The following is a 13,290-nucleotide window of genomic DNA, read 5'->3' as shown; positions in this document are numbered from 1 at the left end:
TGGAACTAAGGTCCTGATTGGCTGTTCAGAAGCAAAGGCGTGTAGCAATTTCCATGAGACAGTGGTCTCTGCTCTGGGCACCTTCAACGGCAGCAGGGTTTTCTGGACACCTAGGAGGCTGGCCTGGGCCCCCTGTTCCCGACAGGAACACTGAGTACCGCCAGGCCCACCTGGGTCTGCTAAGCAACATCCAGTTCCGTATCCCTTTAGAGCCCCTCGGTGTATGCCGAGCGTAGGGAAACGCACTAAGTTATATCATGAACTACAATTTATTAATATAAAACTTAAAGAGCCAGTTAAAAAATATGGAGTTAGTTGTTTTTATCATTAATTTAGAACAATTTTACGTGCTTCCATTTGATTTGGATATTACCAAAAAAAGGGCATTTAAAAAGCATTTGATCTTCAGAAAACCTTTACTAAGTAATTATAAGCTCTTTAGATCACTTTCCTTTAGGGCTTCCCTGGTGGCACAGTTGTTGAGTGTCCGCCTTCCGATGCAGGGGACACGGTTTCGTGACCCGGTCCGGGAAGATCCCACATGCCGCGGAGTGGCTAGGCCCGTGAGCCATGGCCGCTGAACCTGCGTGTCCAGAGCCTGTGCTCCACAACTGGAGAAGCCGCAACAGTGAGAGGCCTGCGTACCGCCAAAAAAAAAAAAAAAAAATCACTCTCCTTTGAAAAGGAAAGCATGTGTTCTTTTGTGTAATCCATCTTATACTTTAAAGTTTTTCATTCTGGGCAAAAGAAGTTTGCTCAACATTTTCCAAAATAAATATTTCTAGATGCACAGTAAGTTAGCAAAAGACGAGAATTTGAGTATGTAAATTTTGAAAATTTTAGTGGATTATGTTTGTCACTAATTTCTAGTACTGAATCCTCTCACCAGATCTTTTTAAAACTGTATTTAGTTTTTTGCTGTTGTTGTTTCTTTTTTTTTTTTTTTCATATTGCCTTTATTTTGCAGAAAATGTTTTGCTCATTGTCTTTGGCTATCTTTTTTCAGAAGAAAAATATTGCCCTTGTATGTTTAACAATACAAGAGGCAATTACATATGCTCAAAATAAACGCATTCTATTGGGCAGAACAGTGAAATTTCCATTTCAGTTAAACTCTGTTGTCCTCAACTATGAATTTATTATTTTGTCCCTAACAGCTTAACTATAAGTATGATAGCTGTCACAAAAGGGACCTGAAAACTACTCTGAAGAAACAAGGAATGCAATTGAAAGTATGCTTTTTATTTCACTAAATAAGATGAGTTGAGTTTATTAATTCTAGTGTGTCAAATCTTCTATATTCTGTAAGAGACACAAAAAAATAAGTTTCTGGATCTTAGCAAACAAAATTTTATTATGATCAAGTAATGGTGATTTAATAGTCCAACTGAGTTTTGTTTCCATACTTAAATTCATCTGTAGCATATAAACACAACATATGACTACAGTTGTGTTGCAGATGATGGGTGGGGTTATTTTTTTGATGAACAACAGAACATATATTGCTTTTCATATTTTAAAGTGAAGTTAATAAGCCCTTTTTTTCTTTCTTGACCTATGAGACTGTCATTTTGTACCTAGATCAAATCCTGAGTAAAACTGGTAGACATAAAAAAAAATAGTGTATATTTTAAGGAAAGGCTTTGGTTTACATGGAAGGTGGTGACAGGGATATCCATGAGGTTATGAGGCCAAGGTGTGATATTGGCTGTCAGGAATATCTGTGGCTACGACATGGTTCTTATAGAGTGAGAATCCTGAGGAGAAGGGACCTGAGATTATTTGGGTAAGATAGTGTTCACTGGGAAGGTCTGGACTCCCAGCCCATTAGGTAGCTATGCTGTCTGAGACCCTGGTGTGAAGGTGCTCTGCTAGCTGACCACAGGTTGGGGTACTGATGCAGTCCTGTTGTGCTCAGGAGTGACATGATAGTATGTACACACATGCTGAGGCTGGGCTAAGTTCATGGGATCAGATCATGGACAACTTGCAAATGAATTGTCAGGATAGGTTGGAGAATTTTTCCAATGAGTGTATGGGTTAAGTATGAGCTTGTCCAAGTGGGGAGGAGTCCTAGGCACAGCTTTGAGGACAGGGACAGGGATGTGTGAACTGTGGTTCCTCAGCATAGAGCATTTTTCACAGCCATGGGTGGAGAAAAGTGAGACAGGACCTCCAAACTGAGGATGGGGGTTGACAGCAGGTAGAAGGAACTGAGTCCAGGGATAAGCTACTTCCATTAGTAATACCCAGGTTGCTGTTTGTCTCTGGGTTCTTCCATCTTATCTTTGTGATCCCTGTTTCTTTTTGCATCACAGCAAGCCCTTGCAAATCAGTTTTATTTAGTTTTAAGAGCTGTAATCTCTTTCTGGTAAGCCTTGACAGATATGCATCGAGTCTTGAGAATGCCGTGGCTGGTAGTCATCCCCTGTAGACCCTCAACTCATACTATATGAATTTAGAGCTTTTATTTATGTAAGGAGTTCAATATGCACATATGAATTGGACTGACCCCCCAGGCACCCACTCTCTGTTCACACACTTCCAGAAGTGGTTGCTCTCCACCACAAAATCCAAGATAAAACAACATATGGTGTTCGGGTCCAAGCCAGACATACTCAATTTCAGCACTGGGAACATCCTCCTGCTGTTATTGGTGACCATCACCTGGTTGGTGAGCTCTCTGAAGTGCAGCCATATCTAACTTTTCTTGGTTGACACTAGGGTCACCCTTCTCCCTGCCAGCCTGTAGCTCTCACTTCAAGGAGCTCAGCTGGTGGTCCACTCTATTGCAGGCTATTCTACAAGTTCCGGACACCAAGGGAGATTGTCCTCTTGCTGACCCTTCTTCATGGCCCTCCAACCCAGACTTACTTACCCAAGAGCCATATTTAACTCCTTTCAACAGCCACTCTTCCAAGAAAAGGAGCAGCAAAGGTCCACAGTTCCCAGGCAGAGACCTGTGAGGAGAAGACTTGAAGGTAGGGGAGGGACAGAGGGGTGAAGATAGAGGATATTCCCCTTGAACTCCTGCAAGGCATGACTAAAGTAGCTCTTTGTGGCATTGGATTTGCTTTAAACAATTAAAAATCAGACTATTGACTAGCACCCAAATATTTATAAAATATACAAATAAAACTATTGATATCTTTGAAGCCCATTTTTAAACAAAAGGAACATTTTAAAATGTGCCAGGATATAAATTATGGGTACCTCAGGATTATTATAACTTTTCTATAACATTTTATTAGATCTTTATGGTGTTTTTAAAAATGTTGGCCACTGATATTTGAAATTTGATAGGTATTTATAAAGTTTCCTCAAAGGATTCTTATGACAGCTAAAATTTTTGCCTATTTAGACAGACACTTTTGGCTGGCTACTCGGTAAAGTACCACATGCTGTGATTATTACTTTTTGTGCTTTCCAAGTCAACACCCAGATGCCTGTGAACCTGACCTGCACAGAGTAGTTATTTTGGTTCTTTAAACTGCCTGCCAAACGGTTGCAGTAGCTTTTTCATATGGGCAGATGGCCACTTCAGAACAAATCAAAATATAATATTTGGTCTCTGAACTTACTTTTGAATTCAAATCTTTGACTATGAATGCTAACTCAGATTGGATTTTGGGTTTGACTAATTGTTTTGATGTTCTTAGGCAGTTTTCATGAAACATATTTGATCAAATAACTTAACATGGATTTCACTTCTTATTAGTTGTAAAATGTCCCTTCTGGTGTGTTAAATGCAATAAAAATTTGAGCATATATACTAATATGTAGCTCCTACCCAGCATATGATGAACAAAATATGTATTAACAAGAGACATCAATCCATTTCTGAGGTTATGCACGTAGTTTCAGTAATGCTGAAATGCGGTAAAACTTTAAAATTTGTAATTTGTAATTTCTGGTCAGAGTTTATGAGAAACATGAATATGAGCAAAATAGGTAAATTTAGTGTTTTTTTAACAAGGTAGGTATGACACAGACTTCAAACTATAACACAGATTTCAAGCAAACAAGGGTAATTACATTGATTTAAGCAGTTCTTTCCCATTTATTCATATTTTTCTGTCTTATTTCAGACCTAGCTTAATTCACCCCTCCCTCCCTCCCTCCCTCCTTCCCTCCTTTCCTCCCTCTCTCTCTTCATTCCTTCTTTCATTCCTTCCTTCCTTCCATCTTTCCTTCCCTTTCTTCTGTTCTGCCTTTCTTTCTCCTATCTCTTTAAACTGCAGTCCTGAGTAAAATGGATGGTTTCAGATTAACCTAATTAATTACAACTAAATAGCCACTTATGTCATTAACCCAGGATACTTCCCTGGGCTACTCAGATCCAAATGTAGATTTCATATTTTCAATGGAACAATGTTTGTTAGAAAATATATTTCATATTATAATTTTTATAATGAGAAAAATGCTAATTAAAACCAAAACCATTAGTCACCTGTAAGATTTGAAATATATGAAAAGTTTGATAATACTCTGTTGGTGAGGCTAAGGAGGAAAAAGCAGTCTAATATTTTGTTTTTCAAAATGTAAAATGGGACAACATCCATGGAGAAGATTTTATCAATATCTAACAAAATCATAGCTGTATTTGGCCTTTGATCTATCGATCCCTCTTCCAGGAATCTGTTCCAAAGATCCAAAAGTACACTGACATTAGTTTGAAATGACATGTATCAAATGTTCTTCAATGTAACATTATTGGTACTAGTAACAAAATTGAAATCACCCCCAAAATCCAAAATTCTAACACCAAAATCCAACAGTTATATAAACTGCAATATATCTACACAGTGTATTACTATGTACTTGTGCAAAGCAGTTGGGAAGATCTCTAAAAAATGGATTAAATGGATTATATATTGTATATTTTGGAGTATAAATTGTTAAGTGATAAAAGGAAGTTGCAGAAAACTGTGTATAGTATGTCACCTTTTGTGTAAGAAACCCTCCTTTCCTTCCTTCCTTCTTTCTATCCTTCCTTCCACCCCTTTCTCTCTCTTTCATCTCTGTTTCTTTTCTTTATTATTTCACAGTTTGTGCTTTTTTTTTTAATATTTGCAAAAATAAATAAGGGAAGGAGAGAAGAAAAACTCATAAAAATTGTTCCCTATAAGGTAACTGTCTCTCCATTCTGAAAAGTGAGACGTTGAAATCATCTACTATTATTGCACTTCTGTCTATTTTTCTAGTCAATTCTGTCAGTGTTTGTTTTATATATTTAGGTGCTCTGATGTTGCATGAATATATATTTGTAATTGTTATATCTTCCTAGTGATTTGACCTTTTATCATTATATAATGTCCTACTTTGTTTTTGTGATAGTTTTTTGTTCAAATTGACAATAAATTTTAAGCATAATTAACTGTCATTAGCACAAACTCATGAACTGTATCTTCGTTTTTCTCATTTTTTGAAACCTTATATTTATAATCATAGTTATTTATATTTGATAAATAAAATTATTTATAAAGAATTCAAGTTGTAAGTAAATGGAAATGTATCATTCAATTTTTGTTTTCTTGCTAGTGGAGGACATTAAGCAAAACTAAGATTTTTAATTCATAAATATGGTAATAAAATTGAACATGTATTTAAAGTATTGAAATAGTATAACTGAAGAATAAAAGAAACATTATAATAAATGCTTTATTATCATTAATGTTAAATTCTTTTGATTACTGAGTTTAATTGAAGATTTTAAAAATACACTATAAAAAATAAAAATACATTATAAATATATTTGCATTATAAATCTATATTTAAAACTTGTAAATGTTGATAGAACTAATTGTCCTGTTGAATAATGGAACAGAATTCCTCATCTAATTATTTAACTTTTATGATCCTTGTGAAATAACAGTTAACTATTTGAAATGTGCTATTCATGTTTGTATGTGTTTTACAGAAAGAAATTGTATTCTGTCATAGCTTACATTTCTAAATTCAAAAAGGCAAATATTTCAAGACCTTTATTATCTTGATCATTTTGACACATTTAAAAATCATCCAATTTTAACAAAGATGTCCTTACCAGGAAATGGTAAGTTCTACTGACAAGTTAAAACAAATGATCAATTATTATTTTTAATTATATTTGTTGCTGGGAAAAAGAAATTGTAGAAAAGTAGTCAGAGAAGAAGGATTATATCCTTTAATTTGTAATAAATTTATTTGTAAAGATGGGTGATGTGATACCTAGCTGTGAAAATAAGTAACATGACAAGTAAATATTAAAGCCATGGAAGTGATCTAAAAATACCTGGATAATTATTGCAGATTATATAAATGTGGGTTTCTGGGGTAGGATTGGAGGTACCAGCCACTTTCCACTGGAAACAAAGCTTCAGTGACTTATATTCTATTGCCAGAAGAACTGGGGAATTTAAACATAGAAATAAGAGTAATTGGATGATTTATTTCATAAGCATACACTTTTAAATGTTGCTGATGACTTTTCTTGAAAGTAAAGCCAGAAGGATTTCAAGATTCTTAACTGTAAATATTAGAAATGATTATTATAATACTTTCCATGATAAAATTATTTGAAACTTACTCTTGTATATTCCCAATGAAAGGTGATTCTTATTTTTTATTGTGGCTAATTTAATGAAATAATATTTTATACAAAACACAATTTTCCTAACTTGGAAATTATAATTAATTAAATTAAGAACACATTTGAGTTTTGAGTGTTGTCATTTAGACTGTGGGCATTATCAGGGCACAATAATCCACTTGGTGAAAATTTAGTCTAGTTGAAGGCCAATTATTTTACTTCCTTGTAATTCACATGATATGTCCTTGCAAATAGAAGCAGCCACTAGCCAAGTAACTAGGGAGAAACAAAGAGCCTTGGCTGGGTGATATTTCAAATTCAACAGTATAAAGCAAAGAAAAATAACACATAAAAAATGCTAGAAAAAATGTTTACATGCATGATTCTAGTTTGGTAATTGCTTCTATTCTAAATTTTTTCATATCAATTCAACAATAAGCACCTTCCTATCATATAAATCACTATCACCTATAAGTAAGTAGGGTTGTAGTTTTAAAGTATTTGGTTTTATCAAGTAATATATGCTCATTAAAAAAATCACATGTTAAAGAATGTTTTATGTTAAATAGCAACAGAGTCAGATCACTTCTTCACTTCTAAGTCTACTCTTCAGACAAGTTCTTCACAATTGCTTATATTTTGGTTATTTCCCTTCTCAAACAATATATATTTTTTGAATTTATTAATATCAGATAACATTTATTATTCCCCCAATATCAAATATAAATATTTAACTCACTCAGGTCCTCTTCTCCAACTGTTTTAGTCAATTATGTTATTGTTTTGGTTTTTCTGTCAATTATCTTTAGTATAAACAATGTAATTAAACTCAATCATTTTTCTATAGTCCTTTAATTCAGTTTTCATACTTTATATGACAATTTTAATACCCTTGTTTCTTTACCCAATTTTCTTCACAATCTGCTTTGTGTAAGTTACATTTTTATCATAGCTCTTGGATTTTCATTCCATCCTTAAACATAGCATCTTCTTTCCGTGGCCTGAAGATTGACTCAAAATTGAAAGTAAATAAACAATATTTTCATCATTATGTTTGCAAACATATTGAGCAATAAAATATCAATTATCTTCCCATCTTTAGGAGTTCAAATCCAAATGCCCCTTGAGGGAGAATGTTAGGCTGAAAGAATTTCCTCAGTTGGTAAAAAATCATTTAAAATTATATTTGGAAAATAATTTCCATCCTCAGTTTCTGTCATTTTTGGAGGTTATATTGGCCATTTAAAAATTGCATGTACTGCTTTTATTCTCAACATTTTTCAGTTCTAAATCATGCTTATCATTATGTTCTACTACCTTTATTTCTTAAAAGTACCTGTAATGATCTCCACTGGAATTTTATTACCTTCTCTGTTGGGTTTTCTCTTTGTTTTTCTTTTATTATAACTTTCTTTTGCTTAATTTACATATTAGTTTCTTTTCTTCCCTTAAGCTCATAATGAAAGATCTTCATAAACTATGAAGTTAGCAGATAACATTTCTGAGTCCTAAGCACTATAGTGTTGATTTTAAGCTTAGGAATTTCTTTAATCTCCTAAAAATGAAATATATACATATATATAGACAGTATGTGTTCCCCCAGCTGATTGGTAAATAGGACTGTCTTCTATTTAGGTCTGTACTCAAGTGGGGTATTATAGGATGAGAGGCTACACACAGTAATCTCTTTTTTTCACCTGATCATAGCAGTCTGCCTTGCTGTTGATAGCACAAGCACCAAACTGACAAAGGCTTTACTATGAATCAACATTCAGACTATTGGTCTTATTTAGGATTTAAATGTTTTATTTAAATGTTTTAAAAAGTTTCATTTTGAAGTAATTGTAGGTTCATTAGCAGTAATAAGAAATACTGCAGAGGGGTCTCATGTACTCATTTCCCAGTTTCTCTCAATGGTGACATCTTAGATTATAGTACAATATCACAACCAGAATATTAATTTTTATGTAAGATGTGTGACAAGTCAAGGCCCAGTTTTTTTTAACCTATCAGATTGCTCTAGTACCATTGGTTTAAAAGGCTATCTTTTCTCCATTGAATTGTTCCTTTCACTTTTGTCAAAAATCATTTGGGCATATTTGTGAGTTTATTTCTGAATTTTCTGTTCTCTTCTATTGCCCTATGTGTCTATTCCTCCACTCACACCACACAGTCTTGATTACTAAAGATAGTATAAGGATGAATTGGGAGATTGGAATTGACATATATACACTATTGATACTACATATAAAATGGATAACTAATGAGAACCTACTGTATAGCACAGGGAACTCTATTCAGTGCTCTGTGGTGACCTAAATGGGAAGGAAATCCAAAAAAGAGAGGATATATGTATACATATAGCTGATTCACTTTGCTGTACAGTAGAAACTAACAAAATATTGTAAAGTGACTATACTCCAAAATAAATAAATAAATAAATAAAGCAGTAATAAAAAAAAGATAAAGAAAAAAAATAAGGCTTAAAATTGGGTAGACTGGCTTCTTCTACTATATTCTTCATTTTCCAAATTCTTTTTGTTCTTCTAGTTCCTTTGTTCTTTTCCATATATATTTTTAAATAATCTGGTCTATACAAAAATTCTTGCTGATGTCTTGATGAGAATAGTTTTAAAATTATATATCAATTTTGGCATAATTGAAATCCTTACTGTTATGAGCTAAATTGACTCTCCCCAAAATTTATGTGTAGAAGTCTTAACACCCCAGACTTAACAATATGATAATGTGACTATATTTGGGATATGGTCTTTAAAGAGGTATTTAAATTCAAATGAGGTAATTAAGATGGGCTCTAATCTAACCTGATTTGCAATTAGGACAGACACACATAGAGGAAGACTCTGAAGGTACAGAGAAGAGATGGCCATTTAGGAGCAAAGAAGAGAAGCCTTAGGCAAAATAAAACCCTGCTGACATCTTGATCATTGACTTTAATAAGCCTCCAGGATTGTGAGAAAATATATTTATTTCATTTATGCTACCCAGCCTTTGATATTTTGTTATGATGGCCCTTGCAAAACTAACGGTTACCAAGCTGAAGCTTCCAATCTATAAACACTGTATGTCTTCCATTTATTTAGAACCTCTTTGATGTTTTTCATGAGCATTTTATAGTCTTTTGATGACAAGTCTTGTAAATATTTGATTATTTGGATATATTTCTATATTTCATTTTTGAGTGATTATAAAAATCTCACTGCCCATAGTTAATTCCTAGCAAATAGGTTTACAATTAATATTTTATGTTTGTTTTATATCCTGTATCCTTGCTTAACTTATTAATTCTAAAAGGGTATTTTTTTGAGTATATGTGTATTCCTAGACTTCAGTTTGTATACAATCATATCATCTGCGAATAGAGACAAGTTTATTTCTCTCTTACCTACATATTTGTCTTTTAATTATTTTTCTTGCCTTACTGAACTTGCTAGAACACCTCATACTATGTTAAATGAGTGCGGTGAGAGTGAATATCCTTGCCTTTTTCCTGATCTTGAGGAGGGAAATAATTCAGTCTTTCATCATTAAGTATAATGTTAACTTTGGGATTTTTGGTTTTGGTTTTCTTTTTGTTTTTGATTTCCATAGATGCTGTTTATCAAGTGGAAGAAGTTATTCTCTATTCCTATTTTTCTGAGAGCTTTTTGTTCGTTTGTTGTTTTTACAACATGAATGGTTGTGAAATTTGTCAAACCCTTTTTCTGCATTGAATTATATGACCATGCAATTTTTTTTTCTTTAGGATTGGGTCAATTACATTGATAATTCTTGAATATTGAACTGGCTTTACATGCTGAGAATGAATATCAATTGGTAATGTATAATTATTTTTATATATTGCTAATTCTATTTATTAATATTTTGCTAAGGATTTCTACATTTATTTTATGATGGAAATTGGTGTGTAGTTTTCTTTTTGTGTATTGTCTTTTTCTTGTCTTGGTATTACTATAATAATACCGTTATAGCAATAGAAATAAAAATCCAGTATTTTACTTCAAAAACTGTGATCCTCATGAACAAGATCTGTGATTTCTGTCATTAAAGATGTGGGGATAGGGAACTAACAAGCCATTATTTTTAAGTTTAACACTTGTAATTTATTCTCTGGAATCATATGATCATTTATCATATGTGATTGCCAATAGGTGAATTTTACAACTACAGTAAGGGGTGGTGGGGAAGTACAAAGAGATTCTTCTAATACCAGACACAAAACTGAATTTCTGTGTAATTTAGAACAAATTGATTTAACCTAATGGAATTGAAATTTCTATGCTGTAAAATGGGAATTATGATGCCAACTATTAACAGTATTGGGGAAATCAAATGAAATAATATAAGTAACAGCTTGTAAGAACATAGATTTTTTAATAAGCTCGGTGAGAAATTAACTGTATCTCTATTCTCTATCTATCATCTATAGAAATAGAAAAAAATAGAAAGATAGATGTGGGCTGGGGATAAACAGGATTTCCACTTCCAACATCCATCATGTCCTTAAAAGAGAATGTAGACTAGGCTTTGGTGGGTTTGACAGGAAAGTCAGAATCCAAGTTGCTCATAAATATTTCACAGGAAGGACATAGATGCTGCTTAAAGTTCTTTCTGAATGGTGTTAGGTGACTTGATTCCGAAAAAGCTTTGAGCTTAGAAAAAATGAGCTTTGCGCATTGACAAGAGTCCTCACATGGGAACAGAGTCAAAATTAACAGACTCTGCAACCCAAAGGAGGCTGGCTGAATATTCCCGCTACCTTTGCTCTGATCATGTGACCATCTCACGCTTCTGTCACTTTCATTAAATAAAAATTAATCTTAACATATTTGGGCAGGAGTGGGGGTGGGTTGGCATGGGTGTCTACTCTGTCAAGGATAAAAAATATCCTTTAGTTCTCATCACCTAATGAGTTGATTTCAGCTCCATTTTCTCCCTTTTCTTTCTTTATCACTGCCTAACCTTGTCCCCTAGGAGTTTCAGACCTTGTTATTCATAAATGGCATAACTTCGTGCACCCTTTTCCTTTTTACTCAAAAGTTTTCTCTAAAATCAAAGGATTACTTGGCTGATTATAAAATTCTTGCATCACGTATTCTTCCTCTCAGTATATTTTAGATACTGATCAAACTGTCTCCTTGCATGGATATTACTGTGAAGATGTCGAATCCATCTTGATATTTCACACTAGTAGGGGGCATGATTTTTTCCCCTCCTACTCCTAGGATTCTTTCTTTGTACCTGAATTTTAACATCCTTACCAGAATATACTTTGATTTGGAATGGTAGGTATGAATGTTAGGTTTAATTATTTCTTGGAAATCTATGAGCCCCTTCAGTCTACACATTCAACTTGTTTTTATTTCAGAAAAAATGTTGAAAAAATTATACTTTAGACTCTTCCTATATTTTCATTTGCTTAGTTCTTCTTAAAAATATCAATAATGCACGTTAGATATACCTTTTTAAAGTCTAGCGTTCCTTCTGTGATCATGTTTACATTCCCCTTTCTCTCTCCCTGCTCCACCTACCTCCCTCCCTCTCTTTCTTTCTCTCTGAGTCACCCTCATAACTACTTATAAACATCTAACTTTTTCCACCTATAACGGGCATTATTCTCTACACTGGCTTTTCATTTTTTGTCATATTGTGACATTTTGCAACTCAATTCTATATTCTTTGGACATCCTATAAAGTCTCTTTGGAATACTTTTTTCTCATTGTTCAAATTTCACTTATTACTTATAAAGATGATATTATCTATAAATTCTGTGAGAATAATGAGAAGCATTTCTTTCATTCCTTTGTTTTATTGTAACCATCTTTTTATCAGAAATGACCGTTTACTGATTTAAAGAAAAATGTTTTGCGCATAGAGCACATATCATTTCCTTTCTAAGTATGATCCATCTTTGAATTATTTTTGCTGCTTGCCAGAGATGTTGACAACTATGGTAACTGGGACTATCTGGGGCGTGGATTCAGAGGTGTTGACTCCAAACTCTTCCTCAACAAATTGCTTGGGTGACAGAAAAATCTTCTTTGGTATTCAGCGTACATTTGGCAGATGTGAAAACCATTCAGTATTTAAGGATGGGGAAATTTATAGCTGATCACGGGTGACTAGAGTGATGGAATGGCTAAAGGCATTAAGGGAAGAGGAAGGTTGTTCTTCATAGATCAAGAAACTGTCACTGCCTTAGACTACAGCTCATGTGACCATTTTCGCCCCAGAGCTGCTGACAGTATGAGGGGTAAGCTCTCTGTCTGTGTCTGCTACTGTTAGAAATGTATTTTGCTATTAAGCAAAAACCAGGAGCCCACTCTACCATTGCTGCTAAATTACTCTCAAAGTTGCTGACATTCACTGCTGCCTAAAATCACCTTTAAAAAAATGGCTTTATAAAATATAGGTTAAATATTATAAAATTCACCCATTTCGCGAGCATTTAATTCAATAAATTTTTGTATATTGTAGAGCTGGTCTGCCTTTCTTTGCCTCCACCCCTGCATGCTCTTCTCCTAGAATGGAGGTTCCATGCCAAGAAGACCATGAGCAAGATGCCTTCTTTTGTCGTTATGGTCCTGCTACTGTCACAGCCCCTAGGTGCTGAAAGAAACTGAAATAGCAAAGTAATATTCTGTTTCTTCTTTCTTCCTTCTAAATTCCATCTAGTGCCTCCAATTGGCAGAAACCA

General features: G+C 33.8%; 1 pseudogene; it reads right to left on the bottom strand.

Annotated features, from left to right (window-relative positions):
- Window positions 1-1,547: 1,547 nt before the first annotated feature.
- On the bottom strand, window positions 1,548-11,847 carry LOC109549592 (T-box transcription factor T pseudogene; annotated as a pseudogene).
- Window positions 11,848-13,290: the final 1,443 nt, after the last annotated feature.

This window comes from Tursiops truncatus, chromosome 11 (genome assembly GCF_011762595.2).
Source record: "Tursiops truncatus isolate mTurTru1 chromosome 11, mTurTru1.mat.Y, whole genome shotgun sequence".
Taxonomy (NCBI): Eukaryota; Metazoa; Chordata; class Mammalia; order Artiodactyla; family Delphinidae; genus Tursiops; species Tursiops truncatus.
Note: the sequence above shows the minus strand (reverse complement) of the source record. Positions and strands in the feature narration are given on the sequence as shown.